General features: G+C 31.8%; 1 long non-coding RNA gene across 1 annotated transcript; it reads left to right on the top strand.

The window, feature by feature from the left end:
• Nucleotides 1-684: 684 nt before the first annotated feature.
• Nucleotides 685-1,254, top strand: LOC122018945. The gene is made up of 3 exons (XR_006121957.1): nucleotides 685-761; nucleotides 960-1,025; nucleotides 1,202-1,254. It is a non-coding gene; the product is annotated as an uncharacterized LOC122018945 (long non-coding RNA).
• Nucleotides 1,255-15,624: the final 14,370 nt, after the last annotated feature.

Genomic DNA, 15,624 nt, shown 5'->3' on the forward strand with positions numbered 1-15,624 from the left:
ACCTTTTCATAACATTTGTGTCATATTCCAGTTTTTAGTTGTATCTTTATATGTAACAAACCCAAAACATCATCTGCAGGCCATGTTATTTTTTTCATGTTGATGAGTAAATATTGTTTTAGTCATTCTGATAAGAATCTCAACTTTCTTTCGAGCAATCAGGTGCATATAGTGATTCTCGAGGACTTCCTGGAATTAGGAAAGAATTTGCAGAGTTCATTGAAAAATCTATGCATGAGTTGGACTTTTTTATTTCTTCTTCTAACTCTTGACATTTTGTATGGCCGATAAGTCATTTGCAAGGGATGTTCAATCGAACTATCAGATTATTAGAAGTAGGTATCGAGCCAGTGTAAGTCTATTTGCATGTCTAAATATCATTTTGTTTATCATTCAGCCACCATATTTTATTATCATCTTTTTTTATGCCAGATATGTATTTGACGGTCAACCTCCAGAGTTGAAGAAACAAGAACTTGCCAAAAGGCTAGTCTTTACAGTTTTGTCATTGTTCCCCTCCTTTTTTTTTTGTTGCAAGATAATGATAATCTTTAAGCTTATTTTATTCTTTAGATATTTAAAGAGGAAAGATGCAACTAACGATCTGAACACAACAATTGAGGTCATTGCTTGTGCATAACAAGTACCTTTATTGAGACTCCTTCGTGTGCTAGAATTTCTTTTGCTGTCTTGGTTACATTTGTTGTTTGCAGACTGGTGATTTGGAGGGAATTGAAAAGTACAGCAAAAGGACTGTCAAGGTAATCTTTGATATTGCTATTTTATTGGAAATTACCATGAGGATCTTATTGATTATGATGCAATCAACATAAAGTTAGCATACTGATTATCTGTTTTCTTCATATGTAACATAAAGTTTCTTTAAATATATTTTGAACTTTCAAATTACTTTCTTGAAGAATTTGATTCCGGTAGATGACTGTAGAGTTTTTTCATAGGTAACCAAGCAACATAATGAAGATTGTAAATGTCTCTTAAGACTAATGGGTGTGCCTACTATTGAGGTAAACTAGTCCACTTTCACTTATTGAATTCTTTATCCTTGCTACAAGAATTTGAACTAACAATGACACAATTTTACTTTCTCTTGCAAACATTTCCTAAAGCTACATGCAATTGCTTAATATACAAGTATTGTATCTCTAGTTTTAGAAGCTAAACTCATCTTTCTTATCTAAAGGCACCCTGTGAAGCAGAAGCTCAATGCGCAGCTCTTTACAAAAGTGACAAGGTAAAATGATGCAATGTAACACATTCTATTTTATTTTTTTAACTTTAATATCCTAAACGTATTTGTTTGTTATCAATCTCTAGGTGTTTGCGGTTGCCTCAGAAAACATGATACTTTAACTTTTGGGGTACCAAGGTTTCTCCATCATTTAATGGATCCTAGTTCCAAAAAAATCTCTGTGATGGAATTTGACATTTCAAAGGTATATTTATTCTGCTTATTGCTAATTGAATTACTGTATTTATTCTCATCCTTATTTTTCAAGTTCTTGAAGAGCTAAGACTCACTATGGATCAATTCATTGATTTGTGTATTCTCTCTGGATGTGATTATTGTGATAACATTAAAGGTAAACTTTCTTATGAGATATTGTACATTCAACAAGTTTAACATTCAAGGCTAGTACTCTACTGCTTACTGTTTACGAAATTTGATAACTAATGTTCATTCAAATCTCTAGTATGATAATGCTTGTGTGGTTGAATATGGTGTCAGTGCTACAACTGTTCCATGTCTATGTTACTTGGACTTGATATAGTTCAACATGAGTATGATCGCAATCTCTGACATGGCTATTTTTACAAATTGTACATGTGTTCAATAGGATTAGTGATTGTTCACTCTTAGTGTCACTGTTTGAGTGTCATTATCCAAGTATCTATATCCAACGCAGATTTGGGCAGTTATGTCATGCTTTGGAAATTTCCATTTTTTTTAAATGTTTGGTTGAAGGAAAAAAAAACTCTGTTTCTACATTTGATGTTCTATGAAATAAATTATACACATACCTTTGCCCAATACCTCATTCTAACATTTGATGTTACATGACGCTTATTTAGTTGTTTCTGCATTATGCAAGGACTGACGGTTAAATTATATTTTGTGAATACCAGAGTTCTTTTCCTTTCAGACACAGCCTTGATATTCCTCTTCCAATGTGTTACTCATGAATGCAGCTGATTGAGAGAGGATTTATTATTATTATTATTAGAACCATATTTTGATAAGGCTCCTTGAGTCACATGGAGTACATTAGTTGGAAGAGTTTCTCCATTTCTTCTAGCAGTGACTAACAGTTCTGCAACATGTACAAATAGATACTCAAAGATTATGTTCAAGGGTAGTCATAAGTTTGAGTCAATGTAAAACTTGATGAAGTTGCAAAAAATCCTCTTTAAACCAGTCATTAGTTGAAAACGTAAGAGAAGGAGGAAAATTTGTAATTGTCTATTTTTTTCCCTAACTGGATAAAAGTAGTTTTTTAGTTGCTCTTATTCTTTGGTAATCATATTTATAGTAATTTTGACTATAATCACCTCAAACATGCAACTTTGAGTATAAAATGGCCTGTTTCCTTGTATTGCTTATTTTCCAAGAATTCATGTTGTCATGTAGACTATAATCTGGAATTATGGAATTTTATAAGTTTTGTTGAATTTTTCTTTTGCAGGTGGGGCAATTCGTGAGGCTTGAGTTTTTTTGATGCAAGAAGTGAGCTTTGTTAGGATGTAGCTTGCCTTGCTAATTTGTAAATTTAAAGCGCGCCATATGGAGAACAACAAATGGAAAACATATGATTTAATGTATATGGAGAACAGTAATGGAAAACATGTGTATTTTGATGAGTAACAACTCATTTTGTATATATGGATGTTTATTTTGGATTTAATGTAGTAAATATTTAGTTTTGTATTGGTGGTTTGCTTATAGTAAAATAAGATTGGTTGTTTGGTATTAATGAACATTAAAGACAACAGTTAAAAATGTTGTAAAAACTATGTAAACCACAACGATTTTTTTTTGAAAAAAGTGATAAAAGACAACAGTTTTATCCGTTGTAAAATATATTAACAATGTTGTAAAAAAAAGTAAAACGAGTAAATATTATCTACCACAACAGTTTATCTCTGTTGTAAAAAAAGTCTACCACAACGATTCATTTCTGTTGTTGAAATTATCTACTATAACAGTTTTAAAACGTTGTCGTATCCTTCGTAGCCAAATTTGAGCATATATACAACAACGGATAAAAACCGTTGTCAAATGTCTACAAAGACAACGGATTCAAAACCGTTGTCGTAGGGCCATACATTCTACAACACCCTCAGTTACAACGGTTTTTTCACCCTACGACAACGGATAATATCCGTTGTCGTTTGCAGTTTTTGTTGTAGTGAACACAAGAGGTTAGTGATTTTGTGTTTCGATTTTGTGTTTCAATTTTGTATTTCGATCTTGTACTTCGATTGAGATCTCTTTAGTTATACCTAGGGTTTACTGTGAGGAGTTTAAATATTCAATTTTTTAAAAAAACTTTATCTAGGAAGTAACGTATGATCTCATAACCAAGAAAGTCGAGTGTCTCGCCAACGACCTGGAAGTCAATCCTTGAAATAAATATTTAATCAACTTCTGTAATATGGTTTAACTTCTGAAGAACACATGAGTTGAACTTGGAGTAAAAATATTAAGTTTTATTTCTAATCCAAGTTTAACTTATGAAGACACATGGTTTGAACTTGGAGTAAAAATGTTAAGTTTTGTTTCCAATCCAAGTTTAAGAACACATGGGTTGTTAGGAAAAGTTCTATGCTTGTACAAATTTTTATACAGGGAAAATAGAACGAAATTTCGAGTAACACCCAACACGTGTTTCCTTCCCTGATTTGGCATAGCTTTCCTGGCTCGGTACAATGACCCACTTGACATGATCAATACTTGGCAGTCGAGCATGCAACTTCTTGACTCGGCATTGCTCTCCCGACTTGGTAGCTAGGCAGCTCGGTTGACTTAACACTCCACAATTCCACTTGAGCTCAAGTAGCACTCGGGAGCATTCGTCGTTCGGCCTTCTTGGCGCTCAGACTTCGAGACACTCAGCAACCCGCTTGGGCCCATTCATACTAGGGAAGCACTCGAGACTGCTCAGCTCAATAGCAATGACTTCTCACTCGGACTAGAAAAGTACTCGGGAGTGCTCGACTTAGTAGCAGTGACGTCCCACTCATGCCCGGCAAATTAGCCCCGTAGGTAGTGCTTGTGATCATCTACTTAGGCCATCTAATATATAAGCCTCAAATTAATTTCATGTAATTTATTTTCGGCAAATATCGTCAAACAAGGATAGTGCCATACTTAGAATTTGATGTCCAGTTTTAATAAAAAAAAAAAAAAAAAAAAAAAAAGGTCCCTTACAAATTCTTATTACTATTTTAACTTAAAAAATCATCCACACATTTTTTTTTTTAAATATGATTCTCTTTTCATCGCGCGATAAATATTTTTTAGCGAGTCATAAGAATGCAATATGTAAAGTAAAATATGGAGTTAAATTACATTTAATATTGTAAAATATAATTAAATAAAAATATAAATATTACCAATAATCATTTGAAAATGACATATCTTGTTGTTTTAACGGTAAATTTATCAATTAAGTTTGTATAATTAAAATGCTTAATTATTTTTTTTAATATAATATAATATCATTAAATCATTTAATCTTTCTTATGACATGATGAAACGTATGTTTTAATAAATTTCTAACTTAGAAAAGCTCATTTCTGAGGATAGTGTGAGCTGGAGATGGCACTGTAACTGATATGTTTACTCTTTATCAACACATTGCTGACTTGTTCTTCCTATCATTGTCATATGACTCACATCGGTGTGAGCTGGAGCAATTACTACAAGATTGATGTGTAGCTAATAACTGTTTCCCGTTTTTGTATTGGCAATACATATTTAACAAGAATTGCTACATTAATTCAACAAATTTTTTTTTTAATTGCTAGTATGGTACACCATTACTTCCTTATATAAGGTAAAGGGAGAATTTGAGAAGCAAATTACAAAACTAAAATCAAAGAATCAATTATCCAATTCACAAATTATGAGAAAACCTTCAACTCAAAAGAATTCTCATAATCCTGATAAGATATTTGTAAAAAGAAAGGTGGAGTTGCGGATAGATAAAGCACAAAGAAGGCACAACCAGGAATGAAATTGTCTAAAAGAGTTTCAAGTGATAAAAAGATGAATATGTTCGCCCCCAGTACTCCCATCAATCCGTCCCGAGTCAATATGGAGGAGGTAAATCACGGACGACTACTAGTCTTTGGAATAGTAACTAGCACATAAGGGAGACATTTACCTCGACTTTGCCGAAATTCGAGTCCCAGACCTTATGATGGCAACACCTCATGCGTTAGCTACTAGACCCATCTGAGGGGACAGCCTAAAAGAGTTTCAAAAAATACTTTTGGGGTGCATTTGGTTGAAGATTATCATTGATAATCTTAGTTATCCATCTAAGATTATCAATAAAAACTCTGTTTGATTTAGATAATCAACAATTCCCGAGTGATGATCCATGCCCGACACGTCACCAAAAGGGGCATGTAGCATGGAATCAGAAAATCTCAAAAAAAATGAGGATTTTTTTGATTTCGGAGTTAACGAAGTTATTTTACCAAAAATACCCCTAAAATTTTTTATAACAAAAAAATCATTTTAAAGTAAAAAAATATAAAGTAAAATAATAATAAAAATAATAATAATAATAAAGTATAACGTAAACTAAAAAAATAAAAAAAAATGTAAATAAAAAAATTTTAAAAATTAAAAAAACAAGAATTTCAGAAAAAACAAAAAAGAAAAAAAACCAAAAACGTAAACTAAAAAAAGAACTAAAAAATAAAACCGTAAACTAAAAAAAGGAACTAAAAACAACGTAAACTAAAAAATAAAAAAAATAAAAAAACGTATAATAAAAAATGTTTGAAAAATAATATGTAAAGTTAATTTTGGAATGGAGGGTACAGTAAAATATTAAATTAAGTTATATATTAAAATCTTGAAATAAATAAGTTTTTGTTATATTATCACGGTTAAATCAAATAATTTTAAATTATGTTTTATTTCTCGTAATTTTAATTATATGATTATTTGATAATCATATAACTAAAATTATAGATGATGATTTAAATCAAATACATCACCCTTAATATTAACTCCTACAAATTTAAGGTACAAAATCTTACCCAACTTTAATTGGAGTTCCATCTGAGAACGTAAAAAACTTTTTTTCTTTTTTGGTTTAGAGAATTGTGCTCTAAAATGACAAAATAAGGCCTTCATTTCAAGAGATCCTCAAGAAAGCCCTATGAAAAAGACCGCAAATTTGCAACGCTCTCACCTCTTTCCATGCTTTTGTAACAGTGCAAAACAGATAGCACTTCGAAAGCAACAAAAGTAACGCCGCAAACCAGAACAATTAAGTTGATCAGAAATAAAAGCTAGACAAATAAAACAAAGACTTTTCAAAGAAGATGAATCGAAGAAGCTGATAGCTTGCTATCGCCGGCTGTGCAAGAGACAATAACTCTCGAGGAAGAGGTCATGGCGAAATTAAGATGATGAGGATCAACACTTTTCGTTCAAATTAAAATTTTAATATTAAATGATATAATAAATTAGTAATTTTTAAACCCCTTTAAGAAGTGGGCATGAGGTGAACCTCACCCCAATGGGCATGCAGACAGGCCCGACCCTAACTTTTAGAGGTCTTTTGATAAAAAGAGTAAAGTGACTTCTATAATAAAAAATTTTATTAACGTACCGTTTGAATATAATTTAATAGAAAATTTTAAAAAACAATATATTTTATTTAAAATATATATGGTAAACTTCATACAAAATTTATTTCTTAAGATTCTCAAAATATGTTTCCTAAGTTCTCCAAAAAGTGTAATGCCTACAAATTAAAAAAAGTATGAAATAATCATTGAAAAAATCTATATTTATAGCATTTTGAAAAGTAAAATCATCATTAAAATCTTCAAAATTAAGTTTTTCTAACACCTCATTTTTTATACATAAAATTATTAAGCCATTTACATTCAAATCATTATCATCATTTTCTCTCAATTAATTCTTCCTGCTCATTCGTTGCATGATTATAATCATCATTTTCTCTCAATTCTTCTCACTCATTAATTGCATAATTATTTAATTATTTTTTATTACTCGATTGTTGCTTATTTATTGTATGATTATTTAGTTCTTCTTGACTTTTTTCTTACAATTCATCAACTAAATCTTCAATTGAAGAGCTAGCTTTAAAAAACTTACGAAGACCACCTTTGTGAGTTTAATAATTTGTTCCACTCTTTTTCTTTTGTTTATTTTCTAACTCTAAGATTGATATTTTTTTAGAAACATGTTTCTATTACAAGTTTCAAGTGTAAAAGTAAAACACACAAAACCAGCAATAAAGCTAACAATGAAACAAACACAAGCAATGAAAATAATAAACAAAGAACAATAAAGCCTGGTTTGTGATTCAAGCAATCGATATAATTTATTCTATAATGATTAAAATTGGGATGATTTATTTATACTCTTTCAAATATGTAAGAAAAATCATAAAATATTGACTCCAATACAATATTAAAAATCAATATTGAATATTAACAATAAGAAAAAATATAAATAAGTAAGTAATTTATAGTTGTAAGTTTATATATTTATGAATGATGATGTTGATGAAACTAAAATTAATAAACTTTTCTAATTTAATTAGAAGAAATTCAAAGGAGAATACGGAGGAAATTAGTGTTTAAGATTCATACTTTACTATTTAGAGTCTTATGACTTCATTAAAGAAATTAATGAAGAAAGAATTGTACAAGAAATAAAATCTAATTGGAAAGAGAAAAAAAAAAGAACGTTTACCTTTCTTCTTTTTTTCTTTCTTTTCTTTTTTAGATTTTTTAAAAATTTTAATAGAAAATATATTTTTTTTGGATGTTTATTAAAAACAATTCAACAAAATATATATATATATATATATATATATATATATATATATATATATATATATATATTTGGACCTTTATTAAAATAATTCAATCAAACATATTTTTTAGGTTTTTATTAAAGCAATCTAAGTATATATAATATATATTATATATGCATATTAAATTTGGAGATTCTTAAAAATCAAGATCTCTTAGTCATTGCCTCAGTGAGGTATGCCTCAGTGATATACCTCATGACCGATTCTACATGCAAATGAGAGCTTCTTTGAAAGGGAATGAATATCTGCGTGTATAACAATAAGTGGCAAATGGAAAAGAAAGAAAGAAAAAACAAAAGTGTAGCTATTCCTTTTCTAAAGTAATAATTCTTATATAAGAGATTATGTTAAATATTAATTAAGGGTATTCCATTATACCCATCCGAAAGGACACCACATGATTTCATTTAGGATGTGTCCCTTCGGATGGGTATAGTGGCTAACGCATAAGGTATTGCTACCATGAGATCTGAAGTTCGAATTTCGACAAAGTCGAAGTAAATATCTCCCTTATGTGCTAGTCACTATTTCAAAGGTTAGTAGTCGTCCGTGATTTATTTCTTCCGTATTGACCTTCGGACGAATTGACGGGAACATTAATGACGAATGTATTCATTTTTTACTATCATGATTTCATTTAGGATGTGATGCTCACTTTAGGATGCAAGAGTTCCCGAGTTTAATTAGGGGAATGCCTTGGTTTTGATTTATTTTACCTTTATTTTTTGTTTTTTTATTTTAAACGGGGGCAGGAGCAATTTTGGAGTGGGTATAATCTGACATTTGGAAACTGCATTAAAGAACTACATTATTTATATATTTTTTTTGCCAAGGAAATCTGATGGTCATGATTCAACTCGTGTGCTAAATTGTATGAGGATCTTTGAAAGCCGAGCTATATGGAGAATTTGAAAGCCGAGTTGCATGACAAACTCTGTCATACAAATCCACCATCAATTCAGCTGGGGAGTGTTTGGTTAAGGGTTACAGTTGATAACCTTAATATGGTATTAATAAAAATTTTGGTAATGAGTGATTTTTTATAATCAACTATTCATGTCAACAATTTAGGAATATAATCCAAAAAAAAAAAAATCTTGAAAGCTTAAGATTTTTAATGATTTCATTATTAATTTTTTTCTTCTCCAGCTTCTCGTCCTTTGGAAGCGTCGTATGTATCATTCATCGATGTACTTTTCTACAGTATCTTGTCTTTCAGATGCACCGAACCCGTCAATTCACTTCCCGTGTCACCCTTCTCGCTAGTTGCGTTTTCAATTCTATTTCTTGTGTTCCTAAATTTCTGCACACTTAGGCACAAGAATCAAATACAACAAAATCTAACTTAATCCGGTTGATTACATCAAAATTTTACTAAGATACTTATAATCTCTTCCTTTTTAATCTGTATCAAACCCAAGTTAGAGTAATAAAAACAAATTAACATAAGTAAATTTTGAATTTGCAATTTACTAAATTTTTTTTTGCAATTTAAGTAAGCAATTTTGCAAACTTAATAGACCTCCCCTAAATATAAAAAATTAGAGGCATATATTAAAAAAATCCCTAAAATTTTCTAAGGAATATTTTTGAAGAATAATTTTTTGAATATCCAAATTTTTAAAATTTGAACAACTAGATTTTGAAAAAAATAATAATTAAAAAATTATTTTTAAGTTTCAAAAATTACTGAAAATTTTTCTAGTGGTAAAAAAACAAATAGATTAGTTAAAAAAAATTTATGACAAATAAATAGTTATTTTGACCAGTACAAATTATTTAATCAAAAATAATAATTTTTGAAGTTAAATACTTTAAAAATAAAATTTGATATATAAAAATCATGATAATTTTTTAAATATGTAAAATTGAATTTTTATTCATAGAAAAATTAAAGCTTTCAACAATAATGTTTAGAGAATTTTTAATTACCATAACATTACTTTTAGTAAATAATTCAAAATAAATTATATAACAGTAAAAAAAATAAAAAAAATTTCTTGTAATAGATAACATAATACTTTATTAAGGAAAAATAAATTTTATAAACTAACTCATGAAATATTTTTAATTTTTAAAATATGATTTTCATTAAAAAATTATTTAATGATAAAAAAATTCTAAATTTTTTTCTATTGGTAAATAACATATTTATTTTCACAAAAAAAAATTAAAATATAATTAACTTCGAACAGAAGAATTATGAAATAATTTATTTGATCAATTTTATTATAAGACAATTTTAAGCATATCAAAAATTAAGGTAAATTAAGATTAAAAGATGCATAAATATTAAACTAAGCATGATTTATGAACCCAAAATAAGTTTCTATCAACTGAATTAATAAGATATTTTTTGAGAATGTATTTTTGTGATACTTTTGTAATTTAACCATTGTAATATTTGAAATATCAATTTAGTCCTTAATTATTTATAAAATTTTGAACATGTGCACATGCATCATCCTTTTTTTTAACTTAGCATTTTCAATTTTCAGTTTGTCGAATTCTTCTAGTGAACATGCTTTGGCCAACACTACTTTTATTTCTAGGCTTTCCTTTTTCAATTATTCATTTTTTATTTTAAGCTAACATAGAGACTTAGGCATAGATTTTATGTCTAAATACAATTGATTAGAAGATAGAAGATATACCTCACTTATCAAATCAGATTTGAAGCTTAATTCTCCCCCTACATCACTATTGTCTTCTGATGTAGTTCTCTCTTTATCGATGCTTACTTCTGAGTTACTTGATTCTTCGTGACTCACCATCAGTGCCAGTCTAATGAAAGCTTCTATCTCAGATTCTGATGAAGAGCTTTCATCCTAGGTAACCTTGAGATTCTTGTGCTTAGATCACCTTGGCCCTTTGTCTTTCTCCTTCTTGAGCTTTGAGTAGTCATCCTTGATGCGCCATTCTTTTTGACAATTGTAGCATCGAACCTTTCATTTGCTCCTTAGATTTTTCTTGGCCTACATCTTATTAAGCTTGTTAGATTTAAAAAATGTTTTAAACTTTCTTACTATATATGCTTCTTGATCTTCGTTAAGGGATAAGTCTGACTCAAGTCCGTCCTTTTTGTTGGCTCTTAGTGCCAGGTTATAGTTTATCTTTGTTTCTTTTGTTACTCATGCATATCTAGATTTATGTAATTCGAAAATTGAAAAAGTTCTTCTAAGGTACTTACCTCCAAGTTCTTAGAGATATAATATGCATTTACTAAGGTTGACCACACCATTGTTCTTGGGAAGGCGTTGAGCGCATACCAAATTTCGTCTCGATTCATTACTACTTCTCCGAGGTTGTTGAGGTAGGTGATTAGTTCCTTGATCTTTGCATGGAGTTGGGCCACCTTCTCTCCCTTGTTCATCTGAATGTTTGTTAGTTGATTTCTGAGGATGTCCTTTCTCATTAGCTTTGCTTCTGATGTGCTTTCATGGAGCTCTAGAAATTTCTCCCAGAGTTCTTTGGCTGAGGTGTAGCTTTCGATATGATTGACCTCTTGATATGGCAAAACACTGAGCAGATGAAATTCTAATATTCTATCTTTCTGTTTGCGACGGAATTACTCTGTTCTTTCTTATTCCAAAGTTGTTCTTCCTCCACCTCTCCATGCTCCGGGTTCTACAAAACCATATTTAATAGTTAACAATATTTTAAACTCCGTTTTAAAAAATACCTCTATTTTTTTCTTCCATATCGTGAAGTCTCCCTCGAACTTCGATGGATGCATGCTAGTTTCGGCCATTTCTTGTGCTTTATATAGTGGTTAGTCCTTCTGAAGTGTCCTCACTCTAATACCACTTGTAGGTCCGGGGTGACCGACAAGAGGGGATGAATTGCCCTGTTAAGAAATTTAAGATTTCCTTTTGCTTTCTTATTTTAGTAAAGATAACACAGGTTGGTTGAGCAAAAGTTAATCAAAATAAATATAAAAAGAATAGTAAGAGACAAGATTGATTTACTTGGTTTGCAATCAGAAGATTGCTAGTCCAAGACTTTGAAAGCTCCATCGAAAATCTTTTCGTATCAGAGTAGTCTCTTACAGCAATTAAGTACAGAAAAAGACTATAAAAGCAATAAACAAAAATTTGAAGTTCGAATTCAAGTGTTGTCATGAATCTTAAGCTCTAAGTCTCCTTTTATAGCTTCACTGGTCGAAGTGACTGTTTGCTGATGTGATGCATTCTTGATGCCCAGACCAGGTCCAAGTACCCCAGCAATCCGCTTCGCAATGGCTAAGTGACAAGTCTTTTATCCACTCCCAGACACCCGGATCACTGCTGGCGTGAACATAAATATATCCACACTGCAACGTCTACACGGGGGCACCTCTTCTATACCAAACAGGTTCGGGCGCCCGAACTCCCGGCGCCTGGACAAGTCAACTCCTTGTTGACTTATCCGGTCGCTGCTCCGACGCTTGGGTGATTAATAGGACATCCAGAATTAGGCACACCCATACCCAGCTCTGGCCTTGTCTCCTCAAGTAGTCTTCCTCTCTGGCTTTTTGTCCCTTGGAAGCCTCATGTGTATTCTTCTCGTTCGTCGGTGTACTCTTCTACACCACCTCATCCTTCAGATGCACCGAGCCCGTCGACTCACTTCCTGTGCCACTCTTCTCGTTAGATGCATCTTCTGCTCGACTTCTTGTGTTCCTTAGTTTCTGTACACTTAAACATAAGGATTAAATACAACATGACCTAATTTAACTCGGATGATCTTATCAAAACTCCACTAGGGTACTTACACCCCCAACAATGCACCTTATTTGCTTCGCAATAGATCTTCAATGACTCATTGATGAAACTTTATCCTCGCCTAGGTGCCTAGATCGTTCAAACCACCTAGAGTTTTACTGACGTGGACTCCGAACATTATCCTGGCAGCAATGGCTCATTGGGGTGCCTCTGCTGGCCCAAGGTGTTCCGGCCGCCTGCAGTCCGGGCGCTTGGACTTGGTCTAGGAGCCTGAACAAGTCAACTTCATGTTGACTTGTCCGGCTGCTACTCCGATTGCTTGGGTGATTCTTGGTTATCCAGAGTTTAGCTCACTCGAACCCAACTCCGGCCTTCTCCTCCAGCAGTCTTCCACTCCGGCTTCTCGTCCCTTGGCAGCATCATGTGCGTCCTTCTCATCTATCGGTGTACTCTTCCGCAGCTTCTCGTCCCTCGAATGCACCGAGCCCATCGACTCGCTTCTTGTGTCATCCTTCTCGCTCTCTACGTCTTCCACTTGACTTCTTGTGTTCCTAAGTCCCTATACACTTAGACAAAAGGTATCAAATACACAAAATCTAACTTAACCTGATTGATCATATCAAACCAACCCAGGGTATTTATAGAAGAGTTACTCCTAAAAGATGAAAGGTTTCTTCCAAAAGGTGAATAGACATGAGGTGTGTCTTTTCACTTAAACCTTATCAATTATCATTAATTAATTTAATTGATTAATCTGATTAATTATTTACTTAATCTATTATAATTATTAATTAATTAATTAATTAATATTAGAATCATAATTAATCTTTTAATTAATTAATTAATTTAATTAATTATAATTTCACAACCCTCAATGGTTCCGTATACTCAAATTAGCGTTCATGTAATCTAATCCATGAATTCAACTCATGTATGAGTCAAGCTTCTGTCCGATCATATCGGGTCATCCCTTCATTAAACATTAATTTCTCATTTACTCGAAAAAATAATTTATGATGGTCTACTCGAGAAATAGCCGTCTTATCCCTATTAATTTTTTCCAACACTTTATAGAGTAACTTAGTATAGGAGTCTATCTATACACGAGAATCCATTGAAGACATAAAAGCATTGCTCTTAGAAATTAGTCCAATTTTAAAAACTAGTCACACAATCAATAAGATCAAATTTGGTGAACACAAAAAAACCTAGGCAAGCATTCAAAGCACAGAACCAATAACTCAAGAACTTAAGGTCGTCCAACTTTGTCTCTTCGCTAGAGAATCGACGAGAAGAAAGAGAGACAAATTTTTGTTGCAGTATCTAGTGGGGAATGAGAAGGAGTCTTGGTCTACACGACAAAACAAGCAGCTCATAATTTGAGTGTCATAGAGCTTGAGGCTTAGAAAGACCAGACCTTAGTCTGTGCCCAATTAGTTAGAGGGTGATCTTAGTCTCTACTTGTGCAAGTTATAAGGTTCTAGGAGAAAGCTGGTAAATTAGTAAATATAAAACTAGGTTGTTCCATATCTTAAGTTGAACTAAACAACATTAAAACTTTATTTTATTCTTCATAATCTTGGTTATATGATTACTATATAATCATATTATCAAGATTCTACATATGATAACTTGAACCAAACACATTTTAAAAGTTAAGTCATATCAAGAACTTCAAAATCGAATGGTATGAGAAACCCAATAAGTCAAGTTGCACGGGGAACTCAAAAGACTGAGCTATACGTATAACTCGATAGATTGAGTTGAATGAGGAATTTGAGAATCCAAATTGGGTTGAGAACTCATGCGAGGCTTCAAGTCCTATTTTACATAAATCATGTCGATTTAACCTATTGACTAGAATGAGATTGTTATCTCAAGTTTTCAATTCCTTTTCTTAATTCATAGATTGATCGTTGAAATACATAATTATTTTAAAGATGTTTATCGTCATAAGAAACTATTATTCAAGATAAACTACCCCAAAAAATAGTTATTATCATTTTGATTGGTAATATATTGTTCAAAAATAAATTTATGTGAACAACAAAGAAAAGTTAATCAACTCCCTCAATTTATTCACAAAAAAGGAGGGAAAAGGAAATGATTCCGGTCCAACCCTACCCATCCATTCATTTTCCTAAGCGCGAAATCAAGTTTGATCTCGAATATTAGCCATAGAAACTTTGATATCGAAATGTCCAAACACCTCCGTGATTGTGCAAGCTTGCATCACATTCTTTAGCCTTTTGTATAGATTCCCACTCCAACTCTGTGGGAAGAACACAGTGCCATAGATCTGCCCCTCACACCACTCTACAGTACACACATAAAGCACTTCTTCCATATTTATCGCAGCAACTTGTATTCCATCGCTATCGCCTTTCCTGCATGACACCTAGAGAATCAAATTGAGAAATAGTACACAAGTTGTCACACTAGGAAGTTGTATGGCTCCAAACTAAGCTACGTAATTGCATAAAAGATGTGGGCATGTCGTCATGAATGTGGTGTATGGATAAAACACTTTGGGGAACAAATAAGAGGATCATAGTTCGAATGATATTCTAGAGGTCAGCTTCGAAATGTGCATAAGTTGGGCTCCGGACTTACCCGATAGGCAAATTAGGAGGGAAGACCATTTACCTCCAGATTAATCGGGCAAAGCTTGGATAGTTGGATTATCAAAAAAAAAAAAAATTTAGAGGTCAACTTCCAAATGTGCATAAGTTGTTGTCTACCTCTAAGATTAATGGGATGAGATTAGATACCTAGATTATAAAAATAAAAATAAAGTTGAAAGATGTGGG

Source organism: Zingiber officinale, chromosome 9A, assembly GCF_018446385.1.
Source record: "Zingiber officinale cultivar Zhangliang chromosome 9A, Zo_v1.1, whole genome shotgun sequence".
Classification (NCBI taxonomy): domain Eukaryota; kingdom Viridiplantae; phylum Streptophyta; class Magnoliopsida; order Zingiberales; family Zingiberaceae; genus Zingiber; species Zingiber officinale.